Source organism: Hyperoodon ampullatus (assembly GCF_949752795.1).
Source record: "Hyperoodon ampullatus genome assembly, chromosome: 13".
NCBI classification, from domain to species: Eukaryota; Metazoa; Chordata; class Mammalia; order Artiodactyla; family Ziphiidae; genus Hyperoodon; species Hyperoodon ampullatus.
In genome coordinates this window covers 24,219,367-24,237,013 of record NC_136926.1, presented here as the reverse complement: position 1 = coordinate 24,237,013, position 17,647 = coordinate 24,219,367, and positions in this window count along the sequence as shown.

The window sequence follows — 17,647 nt, the reverse complement described above, 5'->3', positions numbered from 1 at the left end:
ACATCCTAGCTTTATAGATCAAAGCTCAGAGAGGTTAAGTGACCTACCCAAGGTCACACAGCTAATTAGGGCCAGGGTCAGAATTCAAAGCCAGATCAGTCAGCCAGATCACTCAACCTCCCTGGGCTTGAGTCAATCTTCCTCCTGGGAGTGAGCTTCTGGTCCAAGGAGGGTAGGAAGGAGTTAGGGTGACCAACTGTTTCACTTTTCTAGAACTGTCCCGGTTTTAGCAATGAAAGTTCCCACATTGAAGGAAGCGCCTCAGTCCTGGGCAACCAAGACGGTTGGTCAGTATGGGACAGGTTTGACCCCACCAACTCCCTGGGACCACTGCCTACACCCTCATAATATTCCTTGTGGCAAGAAATTAGCACAGCCTTGGAGTCTTTATTTAATTCATAGGGAGAAAAATAAGCAAAAATAAATAAATAAAACTGACAATATCTAAGACTATTTGCAGGAAAAGATGTAACTGACCCCACATTTATTAGAGAATTCTCCCTCCTTTTATTAATCAAAGAGAGACATGATTTAGTGCAATATGATAACTTCCTGAGTTTGTGGAACCCCACAATTCTATTTCCTTGGACCCCTAAGGGCCTAGAAATGCCCATAATAATATTATATATGATTACATTATTTATTATTATTACTACCGGCCCTTTTAGGTCCTCTTGAGATCCAAGGAGAACAAATCTGGCAGTTAGTAGATGCTAGGAACATAAATTACTTCATTAGCATTTACTATCTGCCTGGTTTGTTTTAAAAGCATTATAGTTATTAACTCCTTTATTAACGTAATTAATACTTTGATAATGAGTAGTTGCCAGGTACTGAGCAACCACTCTGTGCTCAGCCCTGTGCCACGTGGGAACATGCACAATTCCCTTTGCTCCCCCGAGGAGGCGGCTGACACGCAGAGAGGCAGAGCAACCAGCCCAGGGTCCCCCAGCCAGCGGCCATAGAGGTAGGATGCAAACCTAGGTCAGTCAGATGCTGAGGCTGGTGCTTGCGGCCTCCAGACCTTCAGTGCCATTCCAGTTGGCCACCTCAGCCTCAGGACTGAGGGCTGTCCCATGACTGAAAAAGTATGAGGTCTCCAAGGGGCTCTGCAGGGGTAGCCTTCAGGAACCAGACTGTTCTTGCTACACCTGAGTAGCAGAAGGCGCCATGGTACCAAGTTCAGTCTTGCCTAGTTCTGACCTTCCTGGCCAGTGGGAGCTGGGGGCACCCATGGTGACCAGGCATCTGTAGACCGGACACGTGAGAGCCAGGGCAGGGATCAAGGCTGCCCCCTGGGAGAAATTCAGTAAAACCACATGTTCCTCTCCATTATGGGTTGAACTGTATCCCTTAAAAAGATGCATTGAAGTCCTAACACTCAGTCCCCTATGACTGACATTATCTGGATATAGGGGCTTTGTACATATAATCAAGTGAAGACAAGGTCTTTGGAGTGGGCCCTAATCCAATATGGCTGGTGTCCTGATAAGACACGGAAATGCCATGTGAAGACACAGACACACAGGGACAACACCATGTGAAGACAGGCAGAGGTTGGCATGATATAGCAACAAGCCAAGGAACGCCAAGGGTGACGGCCACCTCCGGAAGCTAAGAGGCAATGAAGGAGTCTATCCAGAGTTTGAGGGAACGTGGCACTGTCGACACCTTGATTTCAGACTTCTAGCCTCCAGATCTGTGAAAGAATAAACTCCTGTTGTTTTAAGCCACCCAGTTTGTGGTACTTTGTTACAGCAGCCCCAGGACACTAACACACTTGCCTGGGTGAGGCATCTCCCCCAGGCTCGCCCCTAGGATCCACCCTCCACCTGTAGCCAGAGGCTGTCCTCTGCTCCAAGCCCTCCACTGTCCTCCTTTCCACTGGGGAGAAGCTAGGCAGCCGCACGCCTCTGGGGCTTTGCACATGCTGTTCCCTCTACAATAAGGCCGCCTTACTTTTGCAGGCCCAATACTACTATGTGTTTTCAAAGCAAGCTCCGCCTCTTCCTCTGGGTGTCCTTCCCTGACAGCCCAGCCCCCAAGCTAGCTTAGGGCCACCAGCCTTCCCATCTCAGCTCTGCTCACCCAGAGCTGTGGATTTGCTTGTCTGCGAGGCCCTCCAGGATGCGGCCCGGGTCTTATGGAAACAATAGGCCTCCAGTGCCCAGACCAGTGCCTGGCACACAGTCAGTTCTTTTTTTTTTTTAATTTATTTATTTTTGGCTGTGTTGGGTCTTCATTGCTGCGCGCGGGCTTTTCTCTAGTTGCGGCGAGTGGGGACTCCTCTTTGTTGTGGTGCACGGGCTTCACACTGCGGTGGTTTCTCTTGCTGCAGAGCACGGGCTCTAGGCGCCCGGGCTTCAGGAGTTGTCGCTCGTGGGCTCTGGAGCGCAGGCTCAGTAGTTGTGGCACACAGGCTTAGTTGCTCTGCAGCATGTGGAATCTTCCCGGACCAGGGCTCGAACCCGTGTCCCCTGCATTGGCAGGCAGACTCTTAACCACTGCGCCACCAGGGAAGCCCAGTCAGTTCTTAATAAATGTTGAAAGACAGAGGAAAGGGAATTCTCTGGTGGTCCGGTGATTAGGACTCTGTGCTTCCACTGCAGGGGTCTCTGGTCTTATTCCCGGTTGGGGAACTAAGATCCCGCATGCCACATGGTGTGGCCAAAAAAAAGAGGACAGAAAAAAAGGAAATAGGGAGAAAGAAAAGAAGGAAGGAAGAGAGAAAAGAAGAAAGGAGGGAGGGAAGGAACAGGTAAAAAAGAGAGAGTGAAAATAGGACAGAGGGGAGAAAGGGAGCTATTTCGCCCTTGAGGGCCTTCTTCATACTTGTCCTAACTGACTGGGGCCTGTGTCCCTGGGAAAGATAATAGATTAGCCAAGGCACACGAGTGCTGGAATGAGTTCATTAGCTGAAAGCTCACATGACACTGGGGCGGGACACAGGTCAGGTAAGTTTTGACATGGGCAGGTAGAGGCAGGGAGTCTGGAGAGTGGGTGGCCCTGGGCACCCGCGAGCACAGAGAGCCATATAAGAACTGAAAAAGGAGAGGTGGCCGCTCCCAGCTTCCCTTGCCATCACATCTTTGGCAAACTCTTATTGAGTACCTACTGTGTAAGCGTGCCACAGTGGGAGTGCTTTTCTCAGACAAGTGCCTACTGTGTGCAGGCCCCGTGCCCGCCGCACTCGCTGGACTGGGACTCACTTCCCAGCAAATAAAACCTATTAGAAAAGACCTTGCAGAAGAGGAGGGCTTTTTTTTTTTTTTTTGGCGGTACACAGGCCTCTCACTGTTGCGACTTCTCCCATTGCGGAGCACAGGCTCCAGAAGCGCAGGCTCCGGACGCGCAGGCTCAGCAGCCATGGCTCACGGGCCCAGCTGCTCCGTGGCATGTGGGATCTTCCCACCGCGGCATGTGAGATCTTCCCAGACCGGGGCACGAACCCATGTCCCCTGCATCGGCAGGCGGACTCTCAACAACTGCGCCACCAGGGAAGTCCAAGAGGAGGGTTTTGATTATAGGCCTTGAAGGAGGCAGGGATTGGATGCAGGGTGTTGCAAGGAAGGGCATTCCAGGGAGAGGGAACAGCATAAGAAAAAGCTGGACAGGTAATAGTGGAGAGGCAAGGGGGCTGGAATAAGGAGGAGAGCAGGAGAAATCCGCTCAGCAAGGACAGCAAGCGATCTTCTTGCGCTCTAGACTAAGGAGTTTGCAGTTTCTCCTGAGAGTGACAAGGAGCCAAGTGAGGCTTTGGAGGAGGCGCAGGACTACTCAAAGGTGGGCTTCAGAGGTGCTGGGGTGGAGAACCAGGGAGAGGGATGGGGGCCTGGGCCAGGGAAGGAGCAGAGGAGGGTGGCCCACACTTGCCCCTTGTGGCTGAAGCTCTAGCTTATGGGTCTGTGGGGTTCTAGGGAGACCTCGCCCTACAGGAGAGGCAGATCCACTCCAGTTACTCCCGTGCAAGGCCAAGGAGGGAGCATCTCGGGCTCAGCGAGGCGCCCCAGGTGTGTGCTCTGCCTGGTGCCGGCATGTGAGAGACAGGGTCCTGAGGAAGCTCCAAGTTCAGACAGTCCTGATTGTCACCCAACCACTGCATGGCTCGGGCACTCCACTTCCGTCTTCCAGGCTCCGGGAGGAACAGTAAGGGGTTCACAGAGCAGGGATGCCTTTGGCTGAGAAGCAGGCACAAAGCCCAACACGTGGTCCCAGATTAGAGGTGAAGCTGCTGGTGCCCTGCCCGTGTCCCCTGCCCTTATCCCCTCAACCTCACCACCCCCCGAGGCCTTTCTCCATCCAGCCTCCAGGGCCACAGGTGCCAGCAGGATTGTCAGCCCCTGGAGCAGCCCTCAAGCAAAGGTGTCTAAAGACCCTCAGACCCTGGGCGGGACTCTGAGGTGAGCGTTCCACACTGTCACCCATTATCCCCATTGGGATCGACTTGTCCTTATTTTCTTGATTACTTCTCTGTACAGCCACCTCCCCACCTCTGTCTCACTTCCTCACTCTCCTATTTGTGTTTTCCCGGATCACCTCCGGAATAAGCTCCTTGCACTGGAGTGCTTATCTCAGACAAGTACCTATTGTGTGCAGGTCCCGTTCATGCAGCATGATCCCACGTGTCCTCGTCTTGTACTCTGGCTTTCTGCTTGTCCAGGGGTGGGGGAGCTGACTGTAGCCAGGAGCCTCCTGTCACCCCTCACCTGAAGGCTAGGTGTGGTCCAGCTCAGGGTTGCACATCCACCTGCTGGGTCTGGGTCTGGGAAGTCTCTCCTCACCCCCGATGCCACATGCCCTAAAGGCTGTGATGAATCATGGGCAGTTGTTCCTGACACGTGGGGTGGTAATTGGAGCCTGGGACATGTCGGGGCACAATGACAGTGGTTTCAGACCTCTGTTGGGTGTGAGTGGTAGCCTTCCTGGCTCAAGGAAGCATCTGATGGGACTGCAGGAGTAGAGGGTGGGGACTGAGAGGCAGGGTAGAGAGCAGCCCCTGTGCGCGTGACAACAGGCGGTCACATTCAACATGCTGTGGGGCAAGCATCGCTGTCCTCGTTTCACACATGAGGATTTGAATCTGGGCCAGTCAGGTCAAGGTTTGGTGCCTTAGGCACCCAGCAAGGAATGGACCTTGCCATGTAGGGACAGGAAGCCTGGCAGGAAGAGGCGGGGCTTCTGGGCAGTGGTAGGCATGGGCGGGGCTACCAGCTGGGCAGAAGACAGGTGGCCTGCAGGGAGCCACAGAGTGGGGCCTGCACTCGGGACCAGCCAGCTGGACCCCATACCCACCACTGTAGGGAGAATGAGCAGGCAACAGGGTGAGCTGAGCCCATCGCAGGAGAGGATGCTAGCCCAGGTGAGGTGGGGGAGAGAGCCCTACACCGGCCTCAATTTCTCCTTCTACCCCAGGAGAGGTAGTCCCCAAGGCCCCTGAGGTCCCTCTGAGCTCTGCACTCCCAGGTCTCTTCTCAAATCTGAGGGTCTTGGTGGCCAGAGCCCACACTGGCGCTGTCCAATAGAAACATAACACAAACCACAAATGCAAGCCACATATGTCATTTCAAATTTTCTAGTAGCCACGTGAGAACAGGGAAAAGAAGCAAGTAAAATCAATTTTGATAATATATTTTATTTATTTTTTTTTTGGCCATGCAGCACGGCTTGCGGGATCTTAATTCCCCAACCAGGGATTGAATCCTGGCCACAGCAGTGAAAGTGCCGAGTACCAACCAACGGGCCACCAGGGAATTCCCAATAATATATTTTATTTAACCTGACAGAGCCAAATTGGTATCACTGCAAGATGTAATCAATACAAAAATGATCGCTGAGATGTTTTTGCACTGTCTTTATTATTTTTTTAAATAAATTTATTTATTTATTTATTTATGGCTGTGTTGGGTCTTCGTTGCTGCACGCAGGCTTTCTCTAGTTGCGGCGAGCGGGGGCTACTATTTGTTGTCGTGCGCAGGCTTCTCATTGCAGTGGTTCCTCTTGTTGCGGAGCACAGGCTCTAGGTGAGCGGGCTTCAGTAGTTGTAGCATGCAGACTCAGTAGCTGTGGCTCGCAGGCTCTAGAGCACAGGCTCAGTAGTTGTGGCGCATAGGCTTAGTTGCTCCGTGGCATGTGGGATGTGGGATCTTCCCGGACCAGGGCTCGAACCTGTGTCCCCTGCATCGGCAGGCGGATTTTTAACCACTGCACCACCAGGGAAGCCCTGCACTGTCTTTAGAATCCTGCGTGTATCTCATACTCACAGCAGATCTCAATTCACACTGGCCACATTTCAAGCCTTAGTGGCTCCCATACTGAGCAGTGCAGGTGAGGGCTGCTGGACCAGTGCGGGGAGGCTGGTGTGGCAGGTCATGGCCTTAGCTATGACCTGGGGGAGGCAGAAGCTGGCATGAGTTTTCCTTTCTAGCCTGTGAGGAGCTCCTCATAGGGTCCTTAAGGTCTTTCCCTTGTGGTTGCACATGGCAAGCATGGGCTCCAGGGAGAGTCACACACCTCCATGGCATGGAGAGAGTGACGGGGAGCATCCATGGATGCCCTGATTCCTGTGCTCAAAGGGTTCTGCATCTGGAAGAGGGCATATTCTAGCCAGGCTTGGAATAAGTCCTCTTACAAGAAAACTGGGGTCAAGAATTAGGTCCAGATCTTGGCTGAGCGAGTCACGTCACCAGTTTGAGCCTCAGTTTCCTCACTTGGGGAATGGGTATACTAGCAGTATCACATCAGGATGAATTTTTTTAAAATAAATTTATTTATTTATTTATGGCTGCATTGGGTCTTTGTTGCTGTGCATGGGCTTTCTCTAGTTGCAGTAAGTGGGGGCTACTCTTCACTGTGGTGTGCGGGCTTCTCATTGTGGTGGCTTCTCTTGTTGCGGAGCATGGGCTCTAGGCACATGGGCTTCAGTAGTTGTGGCACGCAGGCTCAGTAGTTGTGGTTCGCGGGCTCTAGAGTGCAGACTCAGTAGTTGTGGCTCATGGGCTTAGTTGCTCCGCAGCATGTGGGATCTTCCTGGCAGGGCTCGAACCCGTGTCCCCTGCATTGGCGGGCGGATTCTTAAACACTGCACCACCAGGGAAGTGCCAGGATGAATTTAACGATTAACCCAGGGCCAAACACTCCCTTGTGTTTCTGAGGACAAAGGTTATCAGCTCATTTGGGCTGGGGGTCCCAGAGCTAGCCCTTTGAGCCCCTATTTGGAGGCTGAGGAGACTGAGATGCAGAGAGAGGGGAAGTGACTCAGGCCAGGCCACAATGGGACTGCTGAGTCCCTGTCCAAATTCATCGGTACTGAAGTCTGGTTGTGTCCCACTGTCAGTGACATTCACACAGGAGTGGCAGGAAGATAGTCGGGAGTGATGGGCTGGGGCAGACCCTCCAGCCCCACCCACAGTTCTGGGCGGCCCACTCCCAAGGGCACTGGGCATGCAGATGTGCCAGGCTCGCTTTGCTTGCTTACTTCTCCATCCTTGCAGACGTCCTGTGCTTTGACAACACCTACAGCCTCATACATGCCAAGAGGGTCAGCTACACTGTGGAGGTGCTGCTCCCTGACAAGGCCTCCGAGGAGAAGATTCAGAGTCTCGAGGCAACAAGACAGTCTCCACTGCAGTGAAGACCCTGGGCACCCCTGTGCCTGTGCTGTCCAACCCCTTAGCACCCCTTCCTGTCCCCTGCCCCTGCCCCCCCCCAGGAAGGGCAGTGCTGGAGGTGACTGCAGAAAGCCACCCACCTCAGCCATCACCATCTCAGCTCCTTGTGGGCCAACCTGGCTCGGTGGCCGAGCAGGAAGGGGAACCCTGGTGCATAGATCACCCTGAGGATTCAGACGGACACCCCATGCCCTGTTCGCAGAAAATGAGGATGAGAACCCTGGGGATGAGCCAGTGTCCACTGAGGAAGGGTCCTACCTGCAGAAGCTGCCCTGGTGTCCCTCCTGACAAGGTCCCCCCATCCCAGGGCTCACCCACACCTGGCGTCCTGGTTTGGGGGAATGCGCATGAGCGCCAGGGCCTGCAGGGAGCACAGCCTCAGGCCTGAAGAGCAGGGAAGCCCCATTCTCCACATGCAGGGGGTCAGCAGGGATGGGCAGGACCAGCTGTAAGCAGCTGGGTGGAAGGACAGGCAGGGCTGAGGGTCTCGGTTCTGACAGAGCATCAACCCTCTAGGGTTGTTCTACTGCATTTGGAGGGAAAATCAGAAGTGGAGAGCGAGAGCCGGCAGGAACAACCATCAGGAGGAAGAGCCACGTTCAGCCCTACGCAGCGCTGAGTGGGAGTGACTGAGACTCCTGGGAATTCCCAGTGTCTCCCCACCCCCAGTCTGCTGTGATCCAGCCCACCTTCAGCTTGGGTTCTTTCCGGCTCTGATGGGGGCTGGGACCAAAGCAAAGCTGGAGGGAGGTGGAACGAACATACTGGGGTGCAGGGTAGAGCTGCTCTCCCAGGGCGCTCATCCTAGACTCTGACTTGCTTCTTGGAGAGCCATCAGGCTTTTCCTCCATCTTTGTGTCTCATCAAGGGGACAGCTGAAGGTTGGCTGCCAACCCCCCTCCTCCCACACCCCAAATGCAACTCAGTAGCTGGCCAATGAAGGCTTCATTTCTCAATGGCTGGCCCTCCTGGAGCCCACAGCCCACAGTCAGGACCGCTGCTGGACGGACTGCATCCAGCAGGGCAGCCCATGCCTGTAAGTGAGCCGAGGAAGCCACTGAGATGGCTGTGCCTCTGTGGTTGACTCTAGGTGGCAATGAAGCCCTCAACCTGGACCTGGGAGCCCAGGCTTTGCTGCCCTGCCCCCTTCATTCTGCTCCCTGCCCTCTGGCTGGGCCAGGCCACTGGCCCCCAGTACCTCTGAAGACGCAACCCCAGAGTGGCTCGGTCCTCGGCTCTGGATCCCTGTGCCTGTACTGCTGTCCCATGGGGTGGAGTGCTGGCCACCCAGGTGACGTCCCCGGGAGTGAGTGGCCAGACGTCCCTGTAAAAGGGGTCCTTGCTGCAAAGCATTAGCATCCTGGCTGCCCAGGCCCTTCCCAGGGACCGGAAGCCTCCGCGAGCCCCACTATCCAGGTGCTTTGCCAGCAAGATGCCCAGCTCTGGTCCCTTTCCCACTCTCAGATTCTGTGCTCTCATCTTCTCCAGTTAATAAGAGGTTTCTCGATTTCCCAAAGCATGTTTTAGACAAGAACATGATGAGGCTTGGGAAGGTGGGGTCTTCCGGTGAGCCAGGTGAGGTCCTTGGGTTCCCAGCCCTCCATCTGTGACCCCAGCCCTCCATCTACCACGAGTGATGGAGCACAGAGTCTGAGCAGAAGCTCTGCTGCTATAAAAAGCAAACTAAATAAAACTGAATGCCATAAGCCAGTGCCACGAGGCACTCCTGGCCCAACGGTGTTTGAATAGTTTGGCAAGAAAAAAACTGCGTACCAGCACCAAAGAGATGGCCTGAGGCTGTCAGGCAAAAATCACATGACATTTCTGTGTCCAAGGTCCTCTCCTGCATCCCAGATGTGGCAGGCTTTCCCGTCACCCCAGTTGCACTGCACAGCCACCCTCTGTGCAGCCTCCCAAATGCAGGGATATCCAGAGCCCCCAGAGGTCCTGGCTTCCCAGGGCCATCTTCCCACTGCCCATGGCAGGCTATGGAGGACACGGCCGACTGAGGCTGCGAGGACCCTGTGCCAGGTTTCACTGCTCCCAGCTGTTGTCATGATGGGGGCTCACAGTGCCTTACTTCCACCTTCACGCCCCCCATGTAAAGACAAGGGGTTCATAGATGTGAACAATGACCCTTGCCTTTCTAACCACTCATAGCCAACTTCCCACCATCAGCACTGCCTCGTGTGGTTTTCTTGCAGGCAGCAAAGACTCCTCTGCACAAGGGTTTCCCAAGGCTCTGACCACAGAGAATTTATACAAATATGGCTGTGATAAGGGGGTCAGGTGTGGGCACCAGCGACACTGAATCCCAGAGCTGGCAGAGCACACCTCTGTTAAGCCGTCAGGGCAGCAGTCACCTGAAGAGGTGACAGCAGAATCTCCTACCTGGCAAGGGGGGAGGGGCACTTTGGGAGATAGAAAGGGAGCATGTCTTCAGCAACTTCCATCCCTGTGTCAACACTTTAAGAAAAAAAAAGGTGTGTTGGGGGGAATTTCCTGGCCGTCCAGTGGTTAGGACACCATGCTCTCACTGCCAAGGGCCCGGGTTCGATCCCTGGTCGGGGAACTATGATCCTACATGACCCTGCACGCCGCACGGCAAGGCCAAAAAAGAATTTTTTTAATTAAAAAAATAATAAATTTAAAAAAAGGAAGTAGCCAGAAAGGGGCTGTTTACCCGAAGCTTGTTTCTTTGTTCATCCATTCATTCATCAACGGTTATTGAGTGTCTGCCCAGCGCCAGGTACTGCAGGCCCTGGGGACCTCGGGGAGACGGGGCTGACCCGACTCTGCTAATAGGAAGCTCGCCTATATTGAGGGAGGCAGAAGTGACTCCAATGGTTATCAAGTGGGCGTGTCGTCACCACGTGTGCTTGGAGGGGCAGGAGCCGAATTCTAGGTGAGCTCCCAGCAAAGAAGCCCAGTGGGAAATCAGATGTGCTTTGCCCGAGGAAGGGACCCCTGAAGGGAGAACTAAGAGATGTGGGAGGGTGACCAGGTGCGGACGAGCCTTCCAGACTGAGGAATGGGGTGAGGGTGGCTGTTGGGTATTTGAGGCCGGAGGGGTGCCGGAAGGGCTCTTGGGCGATGCTCTCTGATGTTTACGATTTCTTTGTGAACAACTGTGTGTACACATTTGATAATTATTAATAAAACCATTTTATAAGGCAGGTTACAAAACAGCCGTGTTGTTTGTCAGGAAAGAATGGCAGAATCTTGGCAGGAGGCCACAGATCAAAACTCTTACTCAGAATGAGATGGTTGGAAATACCCAGCCCTCACCTGTCCAGAGGAACGGAGGCGGCGCCTCCCGGTCCCAGCACATCTTCTGGCTGGAAAGCCCCACAATCTTCCGGTGGTGGGGATGCAGGTGAGGGACATATAGGGGTTTTTTCAATGCAGTTGGAAAGGCTCTCCTGCCCCCCAAATTTCCACCCCAGTCCAGCTCACCTTCCAAGAGTCCAGGTTGGAGGGGACACCACTGTGGGACAGCCACGGCTTCACCAGAGTTCCATGGCACAGCATTCCACAGTTTGCACAGCCCCTTTACATGCCACCCTGAAGGAGATGGGAATTATAGCCCCAATTTACAGGTCCAGTAACCAAGGCTCGCTGAGGGGGAGAGCCTTGGCCAAAGGCTCCGTGTGCAATGGCAGGGGTGGAGCCAGAACCCGGCTGAGCTCCCAGCGATGCCCCTGCCCTGCCTCTCGGGGAAGGAGAGGGTCAATGTGGGCAGGTGGGCCCCCGCCAGGGAAGGCCAGCCTGGGGCTCAGGGCACACAGTGGGACAGAGCAAGGAGCTGGGTTAGGGGCTCAGAGCCTGGACAAAGCTGCTTGGACATTTGTGCCTCTCAGTGGGACGTGAAGGGACAAAGTCCACTCCACACCTACTGTGCACCGGGCCTGGGCTGAAGCATACAGTTTACAGAAGAAGAGAGTGAGGATCAGGGCAGGAAGTGACTTGTCAGGTCACACGACATAAAGAGGAGGAGGTAAGATGTGAACCCAAGTCCATCTGTGCAGACAGCACGGGAGCTTGACTGGAGACTTCAGAGAGGAGGCGGCTGCAACAGGCCTGGGTTGCAGGGCACTCAGGTGACCATGGTGACCTCACCTTCAGCCATCAGAGGGCGGTTTTGGGCCAGCAGTGCCTCTGTCCCTGAGAAAGCAGGAACACAGCCCCTCAGCATTCTGCTCATGAATGCAGTGCGGGTGGAGGCCCAAGAAGCCAAGCTCACCAGGCCCAGGCTGATTGGGGCCGTCTGGAGTAGCAGAAAGAGGTGGTCCGACCGGGGTTCAGATCCTGGCTCTGCCGCTTGCTGGTTTGCTTTCTAAATACTTCTGGACTTCATCCTCCCCACAGCCACTGCCTTAGTTGGGGCCTCTGTCGTCTCTTGCTTGGATTATTAGAAAGGAGCCCATGAGTTTCCCTATGCCCATAAGCAGCCAGAAAAATCTTTCTGAAATGAAAATCTGATCACATCCTTCCCTGCATAAGCCTTTCACTGTCTCCCCATTTTCCCCTGAGGGGCCATTGTCAGTGGTGGCTGACAAGGCCCTCTGGGACCTGACCACGATACACCTTAACCCCCATCCACCCAACAACCCGAACTCACCAGTTCATCAAGCTCCTTCCTGCCTCCCTGCCTTTGCTCATGCTGTATCCTCAGCCTGGACTCCCTCCCCAATCTTGCTCTGTGCCCCCTCAATGTTCCTGGAGTCCTCTTCTGGGAGGCCTTCCCTAGGCTCCTTCCCCACCCAGCCCCCAGCAGAATTCAGGTGCCTTCTCTGCACTCTCGGAGCAGCTGGACCAGTGCGCATCATGCAGTGGAGTTATCATCTGCCCCGTGTCTGACTCCTATTCACCCCTGCCCACCAGGCCAGACTGCGCTCCCCAGACACTCAGTAAAGCCTTGCAAAAAACGTGATATCATTTACTGAGCGCCTGTGTCAGCCTGCTGCCCCATCTACACTCTCTTGTTTAACCTTGTGTCAGCTTTGAGAAATAAACATAGTCATCCCTGGAAAGTAAGGAAAGTACGGCTCAGAGACACAGTCATTTGCTCAGTGGTGGTGCCAGGATTGGAATTCGGGATGTCTGGCTCCAGAGCCCTGAGTCCCCCTCACCCGTCCACCTTCTGGGTCATACCAGAAGCACAGCCAGAGGGCAGAGGCTGGCAGCGTGACTCAGCACTCTGGAGAGACCCAAGGAGAGGGTTGGGTGGGGCAGCCACAGAATGGACAAGGAACCAGAAAGGATGGGCTTGCCTAGCCGTGCCCTTGTCCTGGAGTTGAAGGCAGGCTGGGTGAGCAGCCCAATAATAACCATAAAAGCCAACACTATTGATTGCTTGCCATGTGCCAGGTGGTGGGTGATGTACCTTATTGGCCTCTTCTAATCATCCCATTAACCTTATAAGAAGGGAATGTTATTAGCCCCAATTTACAGATGAGAAATCTGAGACTCAAGCTCACATAGCACATTTGAGAGGAAGCCAAGATTCAAACCCAGCTACCCAAGCCGGTGTTTCAGCACCATACATTTTTTAACTATTTGAGAATCATTTTCTCAATGTTGGGAGAGGAATTACAGCTACTTGGCAGTTTGTTCGCAGTCACCCCCAGACTCAGCCTCCCCCACAGTAGTCTTGGGCACTCCACGTTGCCCAAGAATGGCAATGAAATCAGAGACCAGTTTGGCATGAAGAACTTGGAACACTCCATGCCCTTAGGGTACACCCTGGTATTGTGAGAAGGGGTGTGCTAGCTCCAGCCCTGGACAGTGTATAAGCTTCTCCACTTTGCAGCCTCCTTAATAATCCTCCCCCATGCTCTTATCACCATAGCAACCCATTCCTATGGTAAGCAACAAGGGCATCTTGGCAGAAAACATAAGGGGAGGGCCTTCCCTGGTGGCACAGTGGTTGAGAATCTGCCTGCTAATGCAGGGGACACGGGTTCGAGCCCCGGTCTGGGAGGATCCCACATGCCGCAGAACAACTAGGCCCGTGAGCCACAACTACTGAGCCTGCGCGTCTGGAGCCTAAGCTCCGCAACAAGAAAGGCCATGATAGTGAGAGGCCTGCCCACTGTGATGAAGAGTGGCCCCCGCTTGCCACAAGTAGAGAAAGCCCTCACACAGAAACGAAGATGCAACACAGCAAAAATAAATTAATAAACTCCTACCCCCAACATCTAAAAAAAAAAAAACAACATAAGGGGAAAGCTTCATAACAATGGATTTGGCAATGATTTCTTGAAAATGACACCAAACACAAGAAACAATAACAAAAGAAACAATAGATGAATTGGACTTCATCAAAATTTAAAACTTTTGTGATTTAAAGGACCTATCAACAGAGTGAAAAGGCAACCCACAAAATGAGAGAAAATATTTGTAAATCATATATCTGATGAGATTAAAATCCAGAATATATAAAGGACTTGTACAAGTCAATAATAACAACAAAAACAGCAACAAAAACTCATTTAAAAATGAGTAAAAGGGACTTCCCTGGCAGTCCAGTGGTTAAGACTAAATGTTTCCACTGCAGGGGGCACAGGTTCCATCCCTGGTCGGGGAACTGAGATCCCGTGTGCTGCACTGTGTGGCCAAAAAAAAAAGGGCTTCCCTGGTGACGCAGTGGTTAGGAATCCACCTGCCAGCGCAGGGGACATGGGTTCAAGCCCTGGTCCGGGAAGATCCCACATGCTGCAGAGCAACTAAGCCCGTGCGCCACAACTACTGAGCCTGCACTCTTAGAGCCCACGCCACAACTACTGAAGCCCGTGTGCCTAGAGCCCGTGCTCCGCAACAAGAGAAGCCACCGCAGTGAGAAGCCCGTGCACCGCAAGGAAGAGCAGCCCCCGCTCACCGCAACTAGAGAAAGCCCACGGGCAGCAATGAAAACCCAATGCGGCCAAAAATAAATTTGAAAATAAAAAAAAAACAATAAAAATGGGTAAAGGACTTAAATAGACGTTTCTCCAAAGAAGATATACAAATGGGCAACAGCACATGAAAAGACGCTGAACATTACTAATTATTAGGGAAATCAAATCAAACCCACAATGAGACACCACCTCACACCCCTGAGGATGGCTATTAACAAACAACAGAAAATAGTAAGTATCGGTGAGGACGTGAAGAAACTGGAACCCTTGTGCATGGCTACTGGGAATGTAATATGGTGCATCCACTAGGTAAAACAATATGATAGTTCCACAAAAAAACTGAACATAGAATTACCTTATGATCCAGAAATTCTACTTATGGGTATATACCCAAAAGAACTGAAAGCAGGGACTTGAACAGATATTTGTATACCAATGTTCATAACAGTTTTATTCATAATAGTTAAAAGATGGAAACAACCGAAGTATCCATTAACAAATGAATGGATATGGACTTCCCTGGTGGTCCAGTGGTTAAGACTCCATGCTCCCAAGGCAGGGGGCATGGGTTCGATCCCTGGTCGGGGAACTAGGATCTCACATGTCACATGATGAGGCCAAAAAAAAAAAAAGAATAGATAAAATGTGGCCTATTCATACAATGGAATATTATTTAGCCTTAAAAAGGAAGGAAATTCTGACATGTGCTACAGCATGAATGAACCTGCATGACATTAAACTAATCAAAATAAGCCACATGCAAATGGACAAATGTTGCATGATTGTACTTACAAGAAGTACCTAGAGTAGTCAAATTCATAGAGACAGAAAGTAGGATGGTGGTTGCCAGTGTTACTGACCCTTTCTAGTCGGGCCCCAACAGGGGTCCCTCTACCTGGTGTCATTTGAGCCAAAAGATTGAGACCGAGTTTGGTTCACAAGCAAAGGAAAGCTTCGTTCTTTGATCAAAGAATGGACAGGTGTGAGCTTGCTCTAGAGTACTCTCCATTAGGCCATCCCTAATAGGCCCTCAGCGGGGCTGCTTTATAGGGCTCTCGTCAGTGGGAAGGGGGCGGGGTTTTCACGGGTCTGGCGCAGGCGTGTTGCTCACGGCTCCAGATCGCCCTGCTGGGCGTAGCATCTCTGTACACAGGCTCCTGCCGCCATCTTGAATTGAGTGGTGCGTGCAGCACTTCTGCACGTGGCCCACCGAGCTGAGGTGTCCGTGCAGCCATTTTGCACCAGGAACTCTGGTCTGAAGTGCCGGGTGCACGGCCTCTGCAGGCGGCCCCCTGTGAGCGAGTGAAACTAGACTAAGCACAGAGGAAAAGAGGAAAAAAGGTTAGACTTTATTTTATTACCCAGATTCTATTTTTATTTCCCGAGAATTGTTCATGGGCTTTGCCGGTGACATCAGGGGCTTGGGGGGAGGGAGAAATGGGAAGTTACTGTTTAACGGGTACAGAGTTTCCTTTTGGGAAGATGAAAAAGTTCTGGAGCTGGATGGTGGTGATGGTTGCACAACAATGTGAATCTACTTAATGGCACTGAATTGTACTTTTAAAAATGTCAAATTTTGGGCTTCCCTGGTGGCGCAGTGGTTGAGAGTCCGCTTGCCAATGCAGGGGACACGGGTTCGTGCCCCAGTCTGGGAGGATCCCCCATGCCGCGGGAGCCTGTGCTCCGCAACGGGAGAGGCCACAACAGTGAGAGGCTCGCGTACCGCAAAAAAAAAAAAAAAAAAAAAAAGACAAGTGGGTTTGAGTCCCAGCCCTTGGGTTCAAGTCCCAATCTGAGTTTTAGCTGGGTTTGAATACCATCTGAGGTGTGATTGAGTTAAAGTCCCAATCTGATCTGAGTTGTGCTGTTTCGGCCAATCTGAGACCAGGTGTGAGGTTTCAAATCTACATGACCTTGGATTTGGCAATGCTTTCTTAGATATGACACCAAAAGCATAAGCAATAAAAGAAAAAATAGATAAGTCAGCCTTCATCAAAATTTAGAACTTTTGTGTATCACAGGACACTGAAGAAAGTGAAAAGACAACCCACAGAATGGAAGAAGATATTTTGAAATTATATATCTGATAAGGGATTAAAATCCAGAATATATGGAGAATTCTTACATGTCAACAATAAAAAGGCAACCCAATTTAAAATTAGGTAAAGACATTTTAAAATTTTGAATAGATGTTTCTCCCAGAAGATATACAGATGGCCAATAAGCTCATGAAGAGATCCTCAAGAGCTTTAGTCAGAGAAATGCAATTCAAAACCACAGTGAGATACCACGTGACACCCACTAGGATGGCTATAATAGCAAAATAAGAAAACAGAAAAGGAGCCCTCACACATTGTTAGGGAGTATATAAAATGATGCAGCCACTTTGGAAGACAGTTTGCCAGTTTCTCAAAAGGTTGAACACAGAATTACTATATGAGCCAGTAATTCCACTCCTAAAGATACACCCAAGAGAAGTGAAAACATGTTTTTACAAAAACTTGTACAAAAACTTTTCATAGCAGCATTATTTATAATAGCCAAAAAAGTGGAAATAACCCAAGTGTCCACCAACTGATGAATGGGTAAACAAAATCTGGTATATTTATGCAAAAGAATATTATTCAGCCATAAAAAGGAATGACATACTGGTACCTGCTACAACATGGATGAACCTTGTATACATTATGCTAAGTTAAAGAAGCCAGTCACAAAAGATCACATACCGCATGTTTCGATTTCTATGAAATATCCAGAATAAGAAAATCTATAGAGATGGAAAATAGCTTAGTAGTTGCCAGAGGCAAGAGCAGGGGTGCAGGAAATGGGGAATGACTGCTAAAGGGTACAGCGGTTTTCGGGGGTAATGAAAATGTCCTGCAATTAAGCAGTGGAGTTGGTTGCACAACTTTGTAAATATACTAAAAATCACTGAATTGTACACTTTAAGAATGGTGAACTTACGGTATGTGAATTATACCATATTTTAATTTAAAAAGGAGATGAAACTGCCCAAGGGTAAAAGAGGGAAGGCAGACCGTCCCAGGGCGCTGCTGAGATCACCACTGGGGCTCCGGCAAG